Genomic DNA, 22,410 nt, shown 5'->3' with positions numbered 1-22,410 from the left:
GTTTCGGTTTGATCGGTTTTCACCGATTGGCCAGAAATACTCTATCCTCTATTCTACTTCGTATCTAATAACCTTTGTACTGTATTTGAGTGTATTAGCTGTTGTCTTATGATTTTGTTTCTATAAATGTGTAAATTTTATTATAATTTCTTCACTCTTAGAATATTGTACATTTACATTTTTAAAGGTTGATAACAAATATAAAGAATGTACTAAGTTATAAAACTTCTAAAAAGGTATATATATATATATATATGGTTAAAAAATTGTAAATAATATAGTAGTAGAATATATGAAATATAATAAATATATGAAATAAATTAAATAAACGAAACTCATTATGTCTCTTATGTGGGATAAAACTTATTTGGTGGAGTACATGAATTAATAAGATTTTAGAAATTTAGTTGATGGGTGAAAATATAAAAGAAAACCTGCAAAAAAAAAAACTATGATCAAATTATTGAAACGAAGACCAAAGCTATAAATTTGGTAAGAATGGAAACAAAATAAAAACAGAGTCTTACAAAGGTATGCATGAAGACAGATCAAATGTTTTGGAAAACCTCTTTGAAGACGACATTTCTTGTTTTCTTTTGAGGTTTTCCTTTTGGGTCAATAATGAGAATTTTCAATCCTGATTTACAGCTTACACGAGACATCGCTACATATAGCTGACCATGAGAGAAAACAGGTCTAGACAAGTATAAACCAACATTTGAGAGAGACTGACCTTGACTTTTGTTGATAGTCATTACAAAAGCAACGTTTATCGGAAATTGTCTACGTCTCATTTTGAAAGGCAATCGGGTATCTGATGGTATTAATACCATCCTTGGTAAAAGAACAATTTTACCAACTCTCGTTCCCGTGATTATTCTTGCTTGTAAAACATGATCAGCCATTTGTGTAATCTGTAGTCTTGTTCCATTCATTAGACCTCCATGAGCATCAATATTGCGTAACAACATTACTGGACAACCAATTTTCAAACAAAGAGCATGGTTTGGTACTCCTGAAATCCTAACTGAGTTTAGGAAATCCGGGCTATATGCAGGATTGTCTTTCGACCTTTTATCTGCAGGATCAATACTATCTGAACTTAAGTAAACTCTTTCATCACCTGTTAAACAATCAACAATTGAAACAAAACTATAAATAATTGAATTAATAAAAATTCAGAAACGTCATATAGTATATACAGAATATTTTGAGTAAACTGTTACTAACCTTCTAATATGGATAGCATTTGGTCGTTTATAGTGTTGACATCATCATTTGTAGGACACAAAATAGCTCTGCTTTGAAAATAGTTGGCATCCTTGGCTGAATGTAACCAATTTCCATATATTGCATTAATGATCGATTCAATTGGAGAGTTCACTTCTGTGATAAGCAATTCTTCTGGGATGTCAGTATCAACAACTCCATCATTTGGCTCGTTAAGTCTTCCTTCTCCAACATCAAGAATCCATTTCGAGAACTCTTCAATCTGCCTGGCTTCATTTGGACTTATGTTTAGCAGCAACCTCATATTTCTTGTTAGCCTTAAAACTTTACAATGATTCCAAAGGGAAGATGAGTTTAGCGAGGAGTTAACAATTTGTTCACGACCAGCACCAACAATAACATGAAGTATCTGTTGGAAATCACCACCAAAAATAATGACCTTACCCCCAAAAGGTTTATCTTCTGGATCACGCATTATATCTTTCAAACTTCTATCCAAAGTCTCAAAGCAGTATTTACTCATCATTGGAGCTTCGTCCCAAATTATCAACTTCGCTTCTTGGACTAATTCACCTAGATCAGAAGACCTTGACATATGGCACATAGGCGTTTCATGAACACCAAGAGAAATGCCAAACCTTGAATATGCTGTTCTGCCACCCTCTAACAAAAGAGAAGCTATACCGCTAGATGCAATATTTAACACTATTTCTCCCATGATCCTTACGGCTGCAGATAAAACTCTCCAAAGAAATGTTTTACCAGTTCCACCAAAACCATATAAGAAAAATACTCCATCTATAATCTCATCATATATCTTCTTCTGCTCTTCTGTAAGCATATTTAACCACTTGAGATGATTGGATTTTAAATCAGTTTGATTGATGAATCTCCGTTCATCAGCTATTAACTGGTTTAAAATAGGAAGATTCTCATTCTGTAGCTGGGGCAGAGTTTTAAAAGCCTTTAGTGAAGAACCATTTCTTTTCAACTGTTTGTTTATCTCATGTAAACACCATATTTTCCTTTCTTCATCAGTCATTGTAAGCTCTGTAAAATAAAATTTGTTAAGCTATATAGTAAATCTAACCTCATAAAAAAAAAAAATCTTAATAAGAAAGTAAATGTAATGAACATGGTCACTTTAGTTCTTCTCTTTTCCGCCTTAATATGTCCTCAGATAACATACCCCAAGTTTCTTCCCATACAGTATGAGGAGTACTTAAAACGGCTGAAAGAAGCATCATGACAAACATTTTACGAACGAACTTTGGAGAACACATGAAGTGTGCTTCTTTAATACCTTCAATATATTCTTTGTCATCATCTAATAAACCAAGAGCGTAACATGCTTCACGGTACGTTTTGTGTATGACACAATTCACAGTTTTAATGTGACCAAAACTGGTAGGACCTGTTTTGGAATTGAGAAGGATCCTCAAATGATATGCATCGTCTATGGTGGGAGGAACATAGTTAATTCTCCCTATAGCAAATGCTCTTGTTTTTCTCCTATAAAATTCTTTCTCATTGCCATCCCAAATAAACTTGCTTGGTATTTCTTCGTATAATAACTTTCTAGCTTCTTCATCACGCTTGTTAAGTTCAAATAAAGCAAGAAACTGATATTCATCAAGAGAGTCATGATCCATGACATTCTGTGCAAACTCACCTTCACGGTAATAAATAGGTTGTTTGCCTTCCTCATGGAAAGTGAGTGGCACAACAGCGGTTTGCCTATAATGTATTGGGTAGGCTAAAATTCTCCACATTGCTTCACATGCAGATACATATCTGAAAAAGGGAGAGATAAAGTTGATTTATAATGAATATTATAAAGAGGAAATTGAAATTTTAAACAACAATTTATTTTACCTGCCATCAAAGTAATCTTGTATTTCGTCTTTCGATGATGAGTATTCTCATTTTGGAGATTCTTGTAACCAGCGATATTTACTTTTTTTTAAGAAGTTCAACAATGACACCAACTCGATCATTACCTTTGTGAACATACTTAAATAAGTACTTTATTGAACCTGTTTGGTTGCACCACTCCATATTAATATGAGCATGATATTTAAGGGACAAAGTACGATTGTAAGAGACAACATATCGATTGTCACATTTGAAACCATTCTTCTCGATAAAACGCCCATCCTTTCTTCTTCTATAAACCGGGTAACCTTCCTTGTCAATGCTGGTGGTATTAACATGCTGTTTTGGATAAAATTTTGTACAACTACCTACTTCCATGTAAGGAGATGATGGGTTAGCACTACCACATGGACCATAAATCATACATTCTGATATTATATTGTAGAGTTCTTGATCTCTATCTTTGTCTGGAATTTCAGCAGAAATTAACTTGTCAATTTTGTCTGCAGTAAGGAACTTGCATTTGGAATCCATCCATACGATAATATGAGCATGCGGAAGACCCCTCTTTTGAAACTCTATTGTGTACAAGGCTGCATAATAATATAAATATTTTATATATAGTTATATAGAGAGTTATTAAAGAAAGAGTAATAATTTCATGAAGACATTTTTAGTTTTAAAAAATGAAGAGGTTAAAGAATTAAAACCTGAAACTGTTTTTCCAAAAATATGTCTTCTTGTGATGTCATCCATTAGATTCTCAAGCTTGAGTTTGAATATTTTGCAAATGATGTATGGCCTATCTTCAGCCTTTAGCTTCCTCTCATTGACAAATCTTACTATTTCAGGCCATTTAGGATTACATGTGAATGTAATAAAGAGGTCTGGAAACCCAAACTTCTTACATGTAGCCATTGCATCAAGGTAGCTCTGCCTCATATACCTTGGTCCCCCAGTAAAAGACGCGGGTAGAATTAAAGAGTCTCCATGATTGCTTAGGTTGTCGTCTCCATCTTCTGCTGCTTTCCTCAAATCTTCCTTGTATGTCCTTCGAAGTTTCTTTTGTTTTTTTTTAAAAAACCTAAGCCTATTTGTTTCGATCATAGTATAAGCCTCTACTATAAACTGCTGTAGTAATCGCATTGATCTTAGAAGGGTGTGCTTCTCATTTTTCCTTTCTTGAAGCCTATACGCAAACCATTGTCTCATACTTACATCCTTCTGACTCTTTTTCTTTGAATCCTTATTCTTTGTCTGTTTATTTGATTTCCTGTCTCTGGTTATCTTTGTCTTCTTAATACCAAGTCTGTAGCCATCGTCTCCTCTTGGAAAAAGTAAAGGATACTGTAGGGCTAGATATGCGCATGACATTCATGAATTCTTAGTAATTTACCGCTTCTTTTTTGAAGAACTATATCTCGCTTATCCATGCTCGCATCAATATCTCCTGGAATCAGTGCAACAACTTCAAAGGCCGTAGGGATGTTATATTCCCTACCATCAGTCTTGCGATTTGAGATAATCCTCATATGGAAGTTTGATTCTTCTTTCTCGATATCAAACCTATCTCTGGCCATTCTGAAAGCTTGCACATGAGGATTAACGTTGTCAAGCAATTTAATGAAGCTTTCCACCAGGTCTGGCCTGAATTTTTTCTTTCCATCAACATTGTTTCCACGGTCTTCTTTGCTGCATTTCATAAAAAATTAGTCATTAGCAAAGATTATTACACATATTATAATATACATAGTATTCCATGTAAAATAAAGAATCTGTTTTCATTACCTCATAACATTCAAACTATTGTTGACTTCATTTTGAGTGTCAACAATATAAAGCTGTTGAAACTTTGCATAATCACCAGGCTTTGGTTTCAAAGAACCCATCAAGTGATAGTTTTCGCCTTGCAAAGCAAACATTGATGGACCACGTCCTTTTTTAACAGAACGGTCTACCCTCCCACCCAAAGATGTAAATGAGAAAAGCATATTGTAAGGTCTAGTGTTCTCTTGGAAATGACGTGATAAATCATCTTCATTTGTTAGTAGATTCCATAACATCTCTGGAGACTCTTTTAGCATAGGTAGAACAATTTGTCCTTGCATACAACATCCAATATAGACTGGGTTATTAGTTTTTCTGGTTCTTCTAACCCTCTCTCCATACCAAAATAATGCACCACAATGACTACAACTATAATCAGGATCACCATCATCTTCATATCCTGCCCATAAATAATGTTTCGTCATTGACAACTTTTTTTGTTTATAAATCCGTTTTAAAATATAAGTCAAGTAATAATACCTGCCCACAAATTAACTGTATTCCTTGTACTTAAAGTTGTCATTCCGAATACTTTTTTAAAACTTGCCTCAAACAGGGTGAGCATATCGTAACGTAGTTTAGCTGCATTAGAAGATGACACTTGTGGTGTAAATTGATCAACAACATTTTCATCATCAGAAGCATAGTCAGATGATGATGAATTGTCTTCTCCTTGACTACTACAATAAAACACTTGATCATCATATTCTTCTTCAATATCTGCAAAATAATAGCGGTATATATTTTGCATTAATAAATGCATACTAAATATCATAGTTTCTTTTGTTTTAAATAAAATTATACCACTATCTGAGTCCAACTGCTCATATTGTTGCTCTTCTTCTTCATCTAAATTTGTCATTTTAGAAACTTGAGAAAACTTTATTCTAAAAATGCTGCTTTTCGATGCTTGAGTGGACAATCTCTCTGTGTATTATTGGGAAATTAAATTAATTAATTTAAACAACATACTAAAGATATATAAAATAAGGGGTTAAACATAAACATACCTCTAGTTATAGTGCTATTTGTACTGTACTCATCCTGAGTTGAGTGTGTGATATTTTTTTCTAGTATATTAGTAAAATTTGTCGGTGTTGGATTGAGTCTGTAATTCTTTCCACGATTACTCGAGTAATTTGGCTGCACTTGGTCTATAAGTTATAAAGAACAGACAAAAATTATTATAACAATTAAGATAATAAAAATAGTTAGAGCTATATGTTATATTAATATACCTGATAGAGTCGATGTTGTTCCTTTTCTTTTTGTTGAACTTGTAGCTTTTTTATTATATGAGTGACTAAATGTTGGTTTAAAAGTTTGGTTTGCATAACTTTTTTCGAGACTGGCCTTATTTCCTGATATAAAGAAGATATAAAAATTATTCTTGTAAATTAATAACATGAGTAATAATATCACCCGACTAATAAGATGACTTATAATAAACATTGTCTTGTAAACTTATTTAACATTATTACCATTAAAAATATGGCACCGGTTTTCCTTGTTCCATATGCCTTCCTTTTCAAATGTAGAAGATGGTGTACTATAATCAACAACTAATTGACACAATTTTTAAAAACAAAGTTATCAGTTTCTGCAAATTATCATCAATTAAATTTAGAATAAAAGAAAAAGTAATTTAGAAAATAAAGTGAACAATACCAGAAATTGTGTTACTTGTATTTGGAGACGAAAGTTGGTGAGAAGATGGCTGATTAGAAATATCATTTAAAACTCTACCAAAAACAGAATTAATATTGACTGCAGATTTTGGCGTATTTGAAACAATAACTGGACTTTGGACTTGATTTCCCGTATATAGTTTTCGGATTTTTGGTTCTCCTGGTTTGCCTGGAATACGATTTTCGTCCACATCTTTTCTCTTCTTCATCGTCAACGACAAAACAAAAGATAGAAACACGTTGTTGATTATTTTAATAAGTTGTTTTTATGTTTAGTCTGTTATAAATATAATGTAATATTTTATAATATATTTTAGGAAGGAGTATATTTGGGTTCCAGTAAATTGTATAACAGTAAATATTCTCAAATATACTCGAGAATATTGATATTTGAGGATATTTACAAAATCTTTCTTATATTATTACTATATGAAGTTTTCAACATTGATAAGTAGAACTTATGGAATTTATGAAAACGGAAAATATAACCGCAATTAAAGGTTCAGAATTACAACAACTTATTGAACATACTAATAAAAAGGAAATGTAAGATTACGAAATTTTTTTTTTAAAAAAAAGTAGCAAGGTTGGCCGGTACAACTACTCATTTGAATCACTCTTTTCTTCTTCTGTCCCCTCATAATCCTCATCATCATCTGTATCATGAAAACAAACACTGAAAAAACGATTAAATAATGTATAAATTAAATCACATATGAAATTGATATTAATTTATTCAATCAATATACTATGAACTTACAGGGATCTCTAGTTAATTAATCGACTTCATTACCAAGAAAAATATAGGAACATCTCAATTGAGACCTTAGACATTGAACACATAAAAAATAAAAAGTAAGGTTAAATATTATATTTTAACATTTTTGTCTGTTTTTTATAATAAAAATTGAATAAGAAGATAATACCTTCAAACACAGAGCTTCTCCAAAATATTAGCATACACGTTACAGGTTCATTTTCATAGGTAGGGTTTGCAACTATTCTTTTTTATTTATAAACAAATTCCAAACATGTATCACCTACTGCAACACAATCAAACTCTCTGCCACTTTACAGGAAAAAAATGATAAACTGAATACATAAATTTATGATATAAGAATATTGTTTAAAATTGCGGTATAAAAGACTAATTATAAGTAATTTTTAAAATAAGGACTGATGAACTTACTCGATGTCAATAACAGTAAAAGAGACAACCTGTTTCTCACCATTGTATCCACATTCATAATCAAGAAAAGAAATGCGACGACGTACTGCTACTCGTACCACCATTCCACAAAAATCTACAAAAAAAAAAAGAAAAAAAAGGGATAAGATAAATCAGAACCATATGGTGAATGTTAAACAACAAACTCTTAAATTATAAAAATTGTATAGCATTATAGGGTTTAATAAATTACCAACACAACAGTTTCTCTCATCTTCTATAGCATTTTGAAACTTTGTTGCATCTGTTAAATGGAAAAAATTGGATGCAGACCTGGGAGGTATTGGGCTGATCAGTGTTTTGCGTGTAATCAATATTTGGAATGGATTGTTGGAGTTCTTTGCCGCTTGCTGGTTTTCCATAACTTTGAACCTATAAAAAGAAACCACTGTCCTTGTTGCAATGTGTCTCTGAATTGATCGAAGTAAACTCCACCTTAGACTTTAGCATCGATTCTTTTACCCTTTATAAAAAAATGAAAACACAACTGATATAAATATAATTAAATAAAACCTTAACATGCATAACAAAAAAGTATAAATTTAAATTACCTTCTCAGCCACTAAAATCAAACATTTATAGATGGCTTTCCATAACTTTAAACCTATAAAAAAGAAACCACTGTCCTTGTTGCAATGTGTCTCTGAATTAATTGAAGTAAACTCCACTTTGGACTTTAGCATCGATTCTTTTACCTTTTATAAAAAAATGAAAACACAACTGATATAAATATAATTAAATAAAACTTTAACATGCATAACAAAAAAGTATAAATTTAAATTACTTTCTCATCCACCAAAACCAAACATTTATAGATGGCTTGTCCAAATATTATATGGGATGTCCACAACCGAAGTATTTTCACTGCAATACTCAATCTCTTCTTTGTCGGATTCAAATCCTCTATGTATGCAACCATGATGGTTTATAATTTTTTTGTTCTATTTGCTGAATAGAAGAAAGAAGATGAAAGGTGAGTGGTAAGAGTATAAAAGCGTTGGATACAAAACTGATATATGTTTTTAAAATAACGAAAATACATGTTTGATGGGAGTGGCCTCTAAAAGTTCTGTCACTTTGTTATTGGAATGTTAAAAATTTAGAGAATCAAAGCAAAACACTTTGGAAGTGTGTAAAAAAAATTTTATTGGCCTTGTAGACCACCATGCATTGGTTTAAATTTAAATATTTAATTAATTATCAAAGTTTTTTATATTGTGTATATGTATAAACTACTCCATAAGAAATGGTCAATTGTTTTTCTGAATTGTAGTATTTTCTAAAAAACAAAATCAAAAAGAATATAAAGAAAACATATAAAATGCTAAAAGATTTGTAAACAAATCAAATAAATTTTAAAATTACAGAGATAGAAGAAGAATTATGCAAAGAGAAGGGAAAATAACAACTAACCAGATGTCTCTTTTTTTATAGACACCTGCCAAATTGCAGCTGTTTGAAGTCGACGACTTCATCATTATTTCAATTGACTGTTATGATTCTTATAAGTAATAATTATAACTTTTCCCGTGGATCACTTTATCACTATAAAGAATCTGGTTAGTAAAAGTTCTATCTACTATATACAATGATTAATCTACATAGGTCTTCTTCCATTCGATGATAGTTGTAATATTATAAACGTAACATAAAAAAATTTGTATTGTAATGAATTATATGATTGCAATAATGTTGATTTTTTTAACAGGTTTAGCTATGAGATTCTGTTTACAGGTTTTGTATTTTAAAATTCTAAAATGCTATGAAAGTTGGGATATTTGTAATATTACAATAAATTTTTAAGTAAATATATTTAGTCAAGATTTTCATATATACATTGTATATATCGTCGTATGTGAAAAAAGGAAAGTGAAATTTTTGTATCAAAATTTGTTTAATATTGTTTAAATGATTTTATAATATCATAATCTTAACGAATATATTTTTTGGATTGACATATACATAACAACGAATATATAAAATACGATAAACAATATTTTGAACTTTTGTAACCATGTACATAACCACGAATATAAAAAAAAACTCATATTATTTGGTATCGTTGCTGAATTATATTATTGGAATTATATTGGGTTTACAGATTCCCTAATAAATAGTTCTAAGATTTTTACAGATTCTCCAATATATATTAATTGGTATCATTATGAATTATATTATTTTTAATAAAAATAATAATCTAGTTAATAGATAAGGACAAATCAGCAATTGGAAAAGAACTGAATTGATTCTGTTTCGTTTTACATGCATAAAATTTTTGTATAATGATATTAGTTGAAAATTTTTTGACTTGTCAAATCTATCATTTTTTAAGGTAAAGTTATTTTTAAAAATAATTAATTTGTTTTTTTGAATTCACATGTATACATTGCAGAGCTGGTCGAGAATATTCTTAATATTATTAGAGTATATTTTCTGGATTTCTAAAATTTCATGACAATTTTAATAGTAGGGATATCTTATTTAAAAAAATCTATGACTGTATCAAACTGTTTGTCAATTTTTATAAAGTAATGACATGACAATTGAGTAAGAACCAAAATGTTGATTTGTTTGTATATGGGTTATTCCATCAGATTTGTTATCTTACAATTGTATCACATGCTAATAGATTTTTTCTGTATTCTTGTGAACATACAGTATAATGCTGTTAGAGCGGATAAGATAGAATGCATGATAACAACTTTCCGTATAGATAGAGATGATGAATGGTACTAAATTATAGTTATAATGTTACTCGATAATCAAGTCATCTTATAAATGCGGTACATGATTGTTTATCACTGAATGGTTTCAGCAAGTTATGCAGTCTTGTTTAAAGAAGATACCAAAAATAATAGGTTCACCATAGACGTTAATTACCAAGTACAAAAAAACCAAAAAAAGAGTGTTTGACAACGACACTCATAGGTTACACGTTAAAGAAATCCTTTATCCTTGATCTTCTTATGCAATTGTTCCTACGGCTTCATTTTGATGTCCCATCAGATTCCTTATGTAATACCAGGCCGCGAATTCAGAGCTGCAAATACGAAGAATGTAAGATATGTGTATTAAGCCAATTGATGCATATAAATTTTAGCGTTTTAAACTTACTTGGTTTTGTGATTTTCCAAACCAACAATGTTTGGTTTTAGGGAGATCCTTGATGAACCATTGCAATTGACAATGCATGGTTCACCTACCAAACCAAATATTCTATTAAATTGGTTAAGAGATTTTTATACGATAAAGTCTAAGACTGTAACATACCTTCAATACCACCAACATTCCAAAAACGTAAAACACAAAACACTGGCTCAGATTGGTATGTAAGATGACATCCTTTTGATCTCCAATGATACATGACATACTCAGCATAAGTTCTTTTTGCACAATACTTGAGTGTGTCATTCCTAGATTTAGCATAAAAACAAAAGTTATTTTGATTCTTATCTGAATACAGTGATTCTAATTGATGGAGTAATATTCAAAAAGAACTCTTGAAAATGAAACAACACATGCTAAGAAGTAGAAACAAAATTTAGTACCTCCCATTGAGGAGAGTAAAGACTACTTCCTCATAACCGTTGGCACTCCTGATATATCATTGTTTTTGTGGTTTTTAAACATGATATAAGGAGTCTTTTAGAGTCTTTTGATTTGTTTTCTAGGATGTTTTTGAGTTTTTACAGGTTTTCTAGGATTTTGGCATGGATGGAGCGAAATGGAGCAATTTGGACATTTTGGAGCATTAATCCTGAAGAAACGAACTTGGAATCGATGAACAGTGATGGTGTCGATTGACACTACCTTGGTGTCGGTCGACACCCTGTTTTGTCTGCGAGAGAAGCCAAGTTTTGGAAGTTTTACAAATTCAGCCAAAGTTTTCTATATTTGCAACATAAGTCCCTGAACGTGTTTTAGGACATATTTATAGTGTTTTTGGGTTTGTAAACCCTTAAGTTTTATTATGGAAGTTATTTTCTAGCAGTTTTTGAGAGATATTGAGAGCTTTTGGGAGAGAGATCTGAACTCCTTTGTAGAGAGAAGAATTTCTAAACTCCCTTGTTACTTTTTGATATCTATTGCTTATTATTCAGAAATTATGATTTGTTGTTCATTAATCATGTCTGAGTAATTTGCTTGTTAGGTTTAGAGTTTTTCATAGGGTTTTTATGATTTATTATATCTGAGATTTTTAGGGTTCTTAATCTTTTATGATCTTTATCTTTGGTTGTTCTTCACAATAATTCTTGATTGATACCTAGAATTGTTATCATAGGCAAATAAATTGATATGAGAATATAATTGTTTTCCTGATTAAACCATTGATGAGCAAAACTATTTCTTACAAAGAGATTTGAATTAATAATTTTGTGAACTTATCTAAACATGTTCTTAAAGCTGATTTTTAACTTAGAATTTTACAAAGAGATTTGGATTTTCTGGTTTTAAATCTAGATAATAGTTGCAGTGAGAACTGGTTTATTTTACCAATAGTTTAGAGTTCGAGATTGATTTTTATTTGCTTGAACCTTAATTAATTTATCTGATTTAATATTTCATAATTTCCTGAGAAATTCTCTAGGCTTAACCTTTTGATTTTCTGATTTCACAACAGTTTAATTTAATATTTTGCATTGCCTTTTTAATTCAAATTATCTTATTTAGTGTAATTCATAAAACTCTATAATCCATTGTGTTTGATCTTGGGTCTTTGAGGAATTCGACCCCTAAGTACTACAGTGATATCTTGTTTGAGAGAGTAGCTCCAGGGATTAATTTGAGCTTATCAAATTTTGGCGCCGTTGTCGGGGACTCTTTGATCTACCATTAGATTCGAGTTTTTAATTTTGTCTAAATTTTTCTTTTTATTTTCTACTAACACGCTTTTGTTTCTCTTCTCTTGTGTGTTTCAAGTACATGCCTAATAAGCCTAACACAAGGAGCAACAAGACTGGTCCTACTGTGAAGCTTACAAACCAAGAGTTGGGAAAATTAGAGCGTGAAAACCGAAAAGCAGCCAAATCCTTGAAGATGGTTAACACAGTCATTCTGATGCGTGATGAGGATGGTGCTTTGAGGGATCAAGATGGCCACTTGCGCAATGAGCAGGGCCAAAAGCTTGATGCAGAAGGCAATGTGCTTGTTGAAGCTGCTGTTGGCGACGAACAAGCTGCTATTGTCAATGGTGTCGTCGACACCAACAAGGTATCGATCGACACCCCCTTCCTGCAGACGGACATGGAGCTGCAAACCACGTTAATAATCCGATTCGAAGACAGGAGAACAACCGAGACTTGATCAGGACCATTGCTGACTACAACCGGGCTGATCTTGTGTATGAGAACCAGTCTGCTATTGTTCCTCCTCCATTCCAGAGGAATGATTGAGTTGAAACCTGCATACTTTCAACTAGTTGGGCAGAGACCTTTCTCTAACCTGCCCAATGAGAAGCCTTTGGACCACATTGAGCATTTTGAGGATCTTGTGACCAGTATCAAGGCTAATGGAGTGACTGAGGATTACATCTTCTGCAAGCTCTTCCCTTACTAACTTGCAGGAGAGGCATCTCAGTGGTTGAAGTAGTTACCAGCTGGATCATTGACAAATTGGCATGACGTCAAGGTGGCCTTCCTCAACTATTTCTATGATGATGCAATGTCTGATGAGCTGAGAGTCAAGCTGTCCTCTTTCAAGCAAAGACCAGATGAAGCTTTCAAGGCAGCTTGGGTGAGATTCAAGGCCTATCAGAGGGACTGTCCACACCATGGTTTTTCAAGGGTGCAGCTGTTGAGTATCTTTTTCAGAGGAATTGACTGGGAATATCAGCTAGCTTTGGATGCTGCAAGCCATGGAAACTTCAAGACAGTATTTCCAGAAGATGCTGAAGCTTTGATTGAGAATTTGGCTTCCATCAATAGCACTAAGAGAGCATATATTGAAAGGAAGAGATTGCATGGAGGATTTGATTCAAACCAGCTAGCTTCTGTTAATGCTAAGCTTGATTCAGTTCACAATCTCCTGGTTGGTAAGAAATCAGTTCACTTTGCTGCTGAAGTTGAATCATTTGAACCACAACCTGAGACTGGGAATGAAGAAGCAGATGTCAACTTTGTATATGGGAATCAGGGTCAGAGATTCGGTAATCAGCAAAGCAACAAGCCTTACAGTGGGAACTCTTTGGGCTACACTCCTAAGCCTGATTTTCAGAAGCAGCAACAAGGGAACAACTTCACAAGGACTTATGGGAACTCTTCCTATCAGTCTCCACCTCCACAAACTCCTTCTAAGAGTAGAATAAAGGCCATGCTTGATCAGCTTCTTCAGGGACAAGAGAATATGACAGTGACATTCAATGGGAAGATTGATAATGTCTACACAGAGCTTACTGGAAGGATTGATGCAATGAATGTACATGTTAAGCAATTGGAGAGTCAAGTGGCACAGACTGTTGGGTCTGTTAAAAGGCAAGAGGGTTTTCTTCCTAGAAGAACTGAATCAAACCCCAAGCATGCTTGCAATGCCATATCAGTGAGAGATGAAGATGCTAGTGCAATTTTTTCTGTAGAACAGGGAGAAAAATCGACCAAATTCTCGGGTTCAGATGATGGTGTCGATCGACACCACCTGGGTGTCGGTCGACACCCCTCTCACACAGAACCCGAAACTGCAAAATCTCAGGTTCCAGCTGCTGAGAGGGTGTACAAACCGAAGATTCCTTTTCCTAAGCCAAGAAAGTCCAAGCAGGAGATGGAGGAAGCTAGATGCAAGGCTATGATGGATAAGGTGATGATAGAGATGCCTTTGATTGATGCAATAAAGCTTTCACCACCACTTAAGCAGTATGTGAAGAGAATGGTATCCAATGGTTTGAGCCCTGAGGAAGGAGCTTTGCTAACTAAGGATGTTAGTGCAATTCTGTTGATCCAGCGTGTTCAAAGGAGGAAAGAGAGGAAACAAGAAGTGGTAGTCTCTGAGAAAGTGAGTGCAGCAATTCAGTGTAGGACTGCAAAGAAGTTACCAGATCCTGGAAGCTTTGTACTTGATTGCTCAATCTCATCAGGAAGGTTTTCTCACTCACTTTGTGATCTTGGCTCTAGTATTAATCTGATGCCACATTCTGTTGCTTTGAGACTTGGGATGACAGAATTCAAGCCAACTCAGATTTCTCTTATCTTGGCTGATCGCTCCCGAAGAATTCCTGAAAGTTTTTTAGAGGATATCCCAATTAAGGTTGGAAACTTCATGATTCCCACTGACTTTGTGGTGCTGAAGTATGATAAAGAGCCTAATGATCCTCTCATCATAGGAAGATCTTTCTTGGCTACAGCTGGTGCTATCACAGATGTGCAGGAGGGAAACATAACACTAAATGTGGAAGGTTTGGTTATGAACTTTGAGATGGATAAGTTGAGGAGAGCTCCTACCATTGATGGACAGACATTTTCTGTTAAGAAGATTGCTGAGATAAGCTGCAAAGAAGCAAATACATGAGCATCAGGCTCAGTGTCGACCAACACCAAAGAAGCATCAGTCGACACTCCTCTACATCCGAGACTGACTTTGTCCACAACTGATGCTCCAAGTCAGAAAACTGTTCTAAAACAGAAAAGTCACCACTCCACACCCCAGAGTCCTCAGGTAAGGCAAAGGTATGCATCTTCTTCACCCAAACCCTCTCCTATCATCAATAAGAACTTCAAATATACAAAAACTGTTTTGCAGTTAACCAAGCCACGAGATTATCGTAAAGCGCTTGTTTCTTCTGTTGATGATTTTGCAGGACATAAAAGAAGCAAACCCGGCCCTAAATCCCGCCCTGGTCATGTTCCTCACATCCTTGGCAGACCTCATGCACCTCAAGCTTATACACCCTCTTGGATGAAGAGGACATTATCTCGGAAGCATTTATTCCATGTTCCGCTCCACCCGGTGCCTGAGCTTTAACGCAGTCAAGCTAATGACTGAAAACAAGCGCTTAGTGGAAGGCAACCCGCTTCTAGGTTTTTCTTTACCTTATGAGTCATTTTCATTTTTGATTTGAGTCAGTTTTTGTTTGAAATTATGAATTGTTTATCTATCATGTTGCTTTTAACTTGTGTTTGAGTGCTTCTTAACAGAATAATCATCCAAGGATTGATCCATCAACACAACTATCTGCAACTAACAAGGAGTTTCGGCCAACAAACCACCATTCATGATGAGTGTCGATCGACACTGAAATGGTATCGGTCGACACCAGCTGGTAACCCGAGAACAGTTCATCTTTTCATTACAATTTTCAATACAATTTTTTGTTTCTTTTTTATTTCCTCTTACTTGAAAACACTGGGGACAGTGTTGTATAAGTCTGGGGGAGGTTGTCTACTAACTAGGTTTTTGTTTTTGAGTTTCAGTTGTGTCAGTCAAAACCATAAAGTTTGAGTCAAATTTTTCAAAATTTTTCTTTTTGTCTTTGGGAATTATGATCTTGATTAATGATTTCTCTTATTTGGCTAACACTCTAATGATTATTTGTTTATGTTTGATCTCAGAACTGAAGCTTAGAAAGACTTTGAACCTTATCAACAATCCCGAAAGCCCTTATTAAATGGATATCTGATTGATCTAACGTTGTCTCAACTTTTATCAGGATTTTAACCGGACTTAATCTCTTACTTTGGGGTTGGAAATCAGTGGACTAGACTTCTTCTTCGGGCCATACAAGACTGTGCAATTTTTCAAAGTATGTCTCCCCTCTCTCTTCCCTTCAGTACTTAAGAAAAAAAAAGAAAAAAAAGAGAATAAAAGATGAGATGATTTTGATCAGTTTAGAGAGGTAGGTAAATTACCTATGACCTCATTATTCTATTCTTGAGTCAAATGATCACACACAGCTTGGAAGCGAGGGGTAGGTAAATTACCGATGACCCCAGTATTCGCTTACACCTTTGCTTAAAAAAAAAAAAAAAAAAATTGGGAGAAATCAACTCCTCTGAAGTGAGAAAAGGGAGAGGAAAGGAGATGTATGAAGAATGTCTTGGCCTGAAAAGAGTCCATATGCCACTGATAGATACACCAAAGTAAGAACTCACATGTACTTGCTTTAATTTATATAATGAGATGACAATAGAGATTTCAGAGATTCCAAAGGATTGTGGGATTTGAGTAAGGAATGTTGATGCTTATCATGGTTAAGTATAAGAAGTAAGTTCTTGAGTCAGGTAAATGAAGAGTGCGAATAAGAATCATAAAGCATTTGAGTGAGTTCCCAGTTTTCAAACCTCTTTCACAGGTCTAAGCTTATGTTTTGCTTGAGGGCAAGCAAATGCTAAGTCTGGGGGAGTTGATATATCATGGTTTTTGTGGTTTTTAACCATGATATAAGGAGTCTTTTAGAGTCTTTTGATTTGTTTTCTAGGATGTTTTTGAGTCTTTACAAGTTTTCTAGAATTTTGGCATTGATGGAGTGAAATGGAGCAATTTGGACATTTTGGAGCATTAATCCTTAAGAAACGAACTTAGAATCGATGAAGAGTGATGGTGTCGATCGACACCACCTTGGTGTCGGTCGACACCCTGTTTTGTCTGCGAGAGAAACCAAGTTTTGGAAGTTTTACAAATTCAGCCAAAGTTTTCCATATTTGCAACATAAGCCCCCTGGACGTGTTTTAGGACATATTTATAGTGTTTTTGGGTTTTGTAAACCCTTAAGTTTTATTCTGGAAGTTATTTTCTAGCAGTTTTTTAGAGATATTGAGAGCTTTTGGGAGAGAGATCTGAACTCCTTTGTAGAGAGAAGAATTTCTAAACTCCCTTGTTACTTTTTGATATCTATTGCTTATTATTCAGAAATTATGATTTGTTGTTCATTAATCATGTCTGAGTAATTTGTTTGTTAGGTTTAGGGTTTTTCATAGGGTTTTTATGATTTATTATATCTGAGATTTTTAGGGTTCTTAATCTTTTATGATCTTTATCTTTGGTTGTTCTTCACAATAATTCTTGATTGATACCTAGAATTGTTATTATAGGCAAATAAATTGATATGAGAATATAATTGTTTTCCTGATTAAACCATTGATGAGCAAAATTATTTCTTACAAAGAGATTTGAATTAATAATTTTGTGAACTTATCTAAACATGTTCTTAAAGCTGATTTTTAACTTAGAATTTTACAAAGAGATTTGGATTTTCTGGTTTTAAATCTAGATAATAGTTGCAGTGAGAACTGGTTTATTTTACCAATAGTTTAGAGTTCGAGATTGATTTTTAATTGCTTGAACCTTAATTAATTTATCTGATTTAATATTTCATAATTTCCTGAGAAATTCTCTAGGCTTAACCTTTTGATTTTCTGATTTCACAACAGTTTAATTTAATATTTTGCATTGCCTTTTTAATTCAAATTATCTTATTTAGTGTAATTCATAAAACTCTATAATCCATTGTGTTATTTAGTGTAATTCATAAAACTCTGAGGAATTCGACCCCTAAGTACTACAGTGATCTCTTGTTTGAGAGAGTAGCTCCATGGATTAATTTGAGCTTATCAACTCCCATCATATGGTTTATGCTTGACATCAATTATACAGCCAAAAACATCTATGTGCAATAATACAAATAAATTTATGTTACCAATATTTATAAAACGATTTAGAAAAGTGGAAAGGCGAATGGACTAACCAAAAGATGCGTGATATATCATGATTTTTACGGTTTTTAACCATGATATAAGTGTGTTTTTTGAGTCTTTTGATTTGTTTTCTAGCATGTTTTAGAGTCTTAACATGTTTTCTAGGATTTTGGCACGGATGGAGCGAAATGGAGCAATTTGGATGATTCTGGAGCATTTAACCGGAGGAAATCAATTTGGAGTCTGATTATACGAAGAGCATCGACCGACACCACATGAGCATCGGTCGACACCCATGTTTAGTCGAGAAAAGTCTTCAAATTTGGAAGTTTTACAAAGTTGCCCGAAGTTTTCCATAATTGCAGCACAAGTCCCTGACGTGTTTTAGGACATATATATAGTATTTTTAGGTTTTAGAAACCCTTAAGTTTGATTCTAGCAAGTTTTATTTTCTGCAACCCTGTGAGATTTTGAGAGCTTTTGGGAGAGAGAGATTTGAACTGCTTTGAGAGAAGAATTCATAAACTCCCTCTTTACTCTTTTAATTTCAATTGCTTATTATTCAGAATGATGATTTGTGTTTCATTGAACATGTCTGAGTAGTTTGCTTGTTAGGTTCAGGGTTTTTCACAGGGATTTTATGATTTATTAGATCTGTTTATTTAGGATTCATTATCTATCTAGATCTTCATCATAGATTGTTCTTCATATTAATCCTTGATTGGCCATCTAGAATTAATAACCTAGGAAAATAAATTGATATGAGAATATAATTGATTTTCCTGATAAAACCTTTTGATGAGCAAAATTACTTCTTGCAAAGAGATTTGATTTAGTAATTTTGTGAACAATCTAAATCTGTTCTTAAAGCTGATTTTTAACCTAGAATTTTTACAAAGAGATTTGGATTTACTAGTTTCAAATTTAGATAATTTTTGCAGTGAGAACTGATTTATTTTACAAAAGAGTTTAGAGTTCTAGATCAGATTTTTAATTGTTTGAATCCTAATTAATTTATTGATTTGATATTTCATAATTTTCTGAGAAATTCCCTAGGCCTTACCTTTTGATTTCTAAATTCACAACACTTCTATTTAAATATTTTGCATTGCTTTTTAATAATTAAATTAACTTGTTTAGCGTAATAACAAAACTCTATAATTTATTGTGTAGTCTTGAGTCTTTGTGGAGTTCGACCCCTAAGTACTGCAGTGATCTCTTAATTTGAGAGAGTAGCTCTAGGGTTTAATTTGAGCATATCAAATTTTGGCGCCGTTGCCGGGGACTCTTTGATCTATGAGTTTTTAATTTCTTCTAAAATTTTCTTTTTATTTTCTACTAACATGCTTTTGCTTCTCTTCTCTTGTGTGTTTCATGTACATGCCTAATAAGCCTAACACAAGGAGCAACAAGACTGGTCCTACAGTGAAGCTTTCAAACCAAGAGTTGGGAAAATTTGAGCGTGAAAACCGAAAAGCAGCCAAATCATTGAAGATGGTTAACACAATCATTTTGATTCGTGATGAGGACGGTGCTTTGAGAGATCAAGAGGGCCACTTGCGCAATGAGCAGGGCCAAAAGATTGACGCTGAGGGAAACGTAATTGCTGAAATCATTATCGGAGACGAACAGGCCGATGGTGTCGATCGACACCCCCTTCCCGCAGACGGACGTCGAGCTGCAAACCACGTTAATAACCCGGTTCGAAGACAGGAGCACAACCGAGACTTGGTCAGAACCATTGTTGACTACAATCGGGCTGATCTTGTGTATGAGAACCGGTCTGCTATTGTTCCTCCCCCATTCCAGAGGAATGATTTTGAGTTGAAGCCTGATTATTTTCAACTGGTTGGGCAGAGACCTTTCTCTAACCTGCCCAATGAGAAGCCTTTGGACCACATTGAGCATTTTGAGGATCTTGTGACCAATATAAAGGCTAATGGAGTAACTGAGGATTACATCTACTGCAAACTCTTTCCTTACTCACTTGCAGGAGAGGCATCTCAGTGGTTGAAGCAGTTGCCAGCTGGATCTTTGACGAATTGGCGTGACATCAAGGTGGCCTTCCTTAATTACTTCTATGATGATGCCATGTCAGATGAGTTGAGAGTAAAGCTATCCTCTTTCAAGAAAAGACCAAATGAAGCTTTCAAAGCAGCTTGGGTGAGATTTAAAGCTTATCAGAGGGATTGCCCACACCATGGATTCTCAAGGGTTCAATTGCTAAGTATCTTTTTTAGAGGATGTGACTGGGAGTATCAGTTGGCTTTAGATGCTGCTAGCCATGGGAATTTCAAAACAAGATTTCCAGAAGATGCTGAAGCTTTGATTGAGAATTTGGCCTCCAGCAATAGTACTAAGAGAGCTGATGCTGAAAGGAAGAGATTGCATGGAGGATTTGATTCAAACCAGCTAGCTTCAGTCAATGCTAAGCTAGATTCAGTGCATAATCTACTTGTGGGTAAAAAGTCAGTCCAATTTGCTGCTGAGGTTGAGACATTTGAGCTAGAGCCAGAGAATACAGAGGAGAATGTCAACTATGTGTATGGAGCTGGGTATCAGGGACAAAGATTTGGTAATCAGCAAAGCAACAGACCTTACAGTGGAAACTTTTTAGGCTACACTTCCAAGCCAGAGTATCAGCAGCAGCAACAGGGCACTGGGTACACAAGGAATTATGGCAATAACTCATATCAGTCCCCTCCTCCGAAAACAGCTGAAAGTAGTAAGATGGAAGCTATGCTTGAGCAGCTTTTGCAAGGTCAAGAGCATATGACAGTGACTTTCAATGGGAAGCTTGACAATGTCTACACTGAACTTAATGGGAAATTTGAAGCTTTGAATATTCATGTAAAGAAGCTGGAAAGTCAGGTTGCACAAACAGCTGGATCCGTCAAAAGGCAAGAGGGATTTCTCCCTGGGAGAACTGAGTCAAATCCCAAACATTCTTGTAATGCCATATCAGTGAGAGGTGAAGATGAGGGTGAAATTTCTTATGCAGAACAAGGTGAGCAAACGACGGAGAATTCGACTTCAGACGATGGTGTCAATCGACACCCCTCTCAGACAGAACCCGAAACTGCAAAATCTCAGGTTCCAGCTGCTGAAAGGGTGTACCAACCGAAGATTCATTTTCCTAAGCCAAGAAGGTCCAAGCAGGAGCTTGAGGAAGCTAGATGCAAGGCAATGATGGATAAGGTAATGATTGAGATACCTTTAGTTGATGCAGTCAAGTTTTCTCCTAGACTTAAGCGGTATGTGAAGAGAATGGTGTCCAATGGTTTGAGCCCTGAAGAAGGAGCACTGCTTACTAAGGACGTCAGTGCAATTATTTTGAACCAGCCTCCACAGAAAAAGAAAGAGAAAAAGCAAGAGGTGGTTGTATCTAAGAAAGTGAGTGCAATGATTCAGTGTAGGACTGCAGAGATATTACTAGACCCTGGAAGCTTTGTACTAGATTGTTTTATCTCTACAGAACGGTTTGCTCACTCACTTTGTGATCTAGGCTCTAGTATTAACTTGATGCCACATTCTGTTGCTATGAAACTTGGGATGGCAGAATTCAAGCCAACTAGATTATCTCTTATCTTAAGTGATAGATCTCATAGAATTCCTGAAGGTGTCTTAGAGGATATTCCAATTAAGGTTGGAAACTTCATGATTCCCACTGACTTTGTGGTGCTGAAGTACGATAAAGAGCCTAAAGACCCTCTCATCTTAGGAAGATCTTTCTTGGCTACAGCTGGTGCCATCATAGATGTGCAGAAGGGACACATAACACTGAATGTGGATGGTTTAAGTGTGACCTTTGAGATGCATAAGCTGAGGAGAGCTCCTACCATTGATGGACAGACATTTTCTGTTGAGAAGATTGCTGAGATAAGCTGCAAAGAAGCAAATACACAAGCAACAAGCTCAGTGTCGACCGACCCCCTATCAGCAT

The 22,410-nt window shown here is 34.4% G+C and overlaps 1 non-coding gene and 1 pseudogene across 1 annotated transcript; both read right to left on the bottom strand.

Annotated features, from left to right (window-relative positions):
* Nucleotides 1–548: 548 nt before the first annotated feature.
* Nucleotides 549–6,829, bottom strand: LOC104768062 (uncharacterized; annotated as a pseudogene).
* A 6,689-nt stretch (nucleotides 6,830–13,518) lies between these two features.
* Nucleotides 13,519–13,625, bottom strand: LOC147921043 (small nucleolar RNA R71). The gene has a single exon (XR_015591951.1). It is a non-coding gene; the product is annotated as a small nucleolar RNA R71 (small nucleolar RNA).
* Nucleotides 13,626–22,410: the final 8,785 nt, after the last annotated feature.

This window comes from Camelina sativa, chromosome 19 (genome assembly GCF_030686135.1).
Source record: "Camelina sativa cultivar CO46 ecotype springtype chromosome 19, ASM3068613v1".
NCBI classification, from domain to species: Eukaryota; Viridiplantae; Streptophyta; class Magnoliopsida; order Brassicales; family Brassicaceae; genus Camelina; species Camelina sativa.
The sequence above is the reverse complement of the archived record's forward strand: the minus strand, read 5'-3'. Positions and strand labels throughout refer to the sequence as shown.